The sequence below is a fragment of the Octopus bimaculoides genome, chromosome 13, assembly GCF_046866305.1.
Source record: "Octopus bimaculoides isolate indiv1 chromosome 13, ASM4686630v1, whole genome shotgun sequence".
Lineage (NCBI taxonomy): Eukaryota > Metazoa > Mollusca > Cephalopoda > Octopoda > Octopodidae > Octopus > Octopus bimaculoides.
Genome location: NC_142940.1, coordinates 59,669,690 through 59,670,419, shown reverse-complemented (window position 1 = coordinate 59,670,419; position 730 = coordinate 59,669,690).

Genomic DNA, 730 nt, shown 5'->3' with positions numbered 1-730 from the left:
CACAATCATACGTACATATATGCATACACATGTGCATGTTTGTAGACATATATATTCATTGAACCTTTTCACAGTGTTGTTTTGTTAGATTTCCTTGAAAATATTACTATTTCTTCAGATAGGGAATACTGCATACATGTGTTTGTACAAATATATCTATACACACACAAACGTATACATACATTGGTCAATGAACTTAAAACAATTGTTTGAAAGAACTTAATGTTGAAATAAATAAAGATAAATTAATGTTCAAGACACCCAGGAATACTACCCAACCATAGTGCTGTTGAATTCTAAGACAGATCCATAAATTATTTATTTAATAAACATTACTCGTGAAGAAAATAACAGGCAATCAGGTTGTGTGAGGCACATCTTGTAGAAATTACGGTAAACCATTCCTGTTACCATTCTTGAATGCATTCCTTTCTATCCAAGCAACATTTCATTAAAATTCAGCTCAGTGATATTCCTGGGGACTAAAAACATACATATTAATTCTTTAGTGTCTAAACCAGCCATAACCGGTCATAACATAGCTTCTGTTTTATATTCTAACTGGTCATATCTGGCCTTTCACACCTATCCTCCAATGTCATTCTATTCTAAAAACAAATAATCAGATCATTGAAATGTCAGATCTACAAGATAATCTATGGTTAATTCAAAGCAATGTGAATAAATGAGCATTAGATTTGACAGAGTATTCTGAATGCTTAAAGAGTTA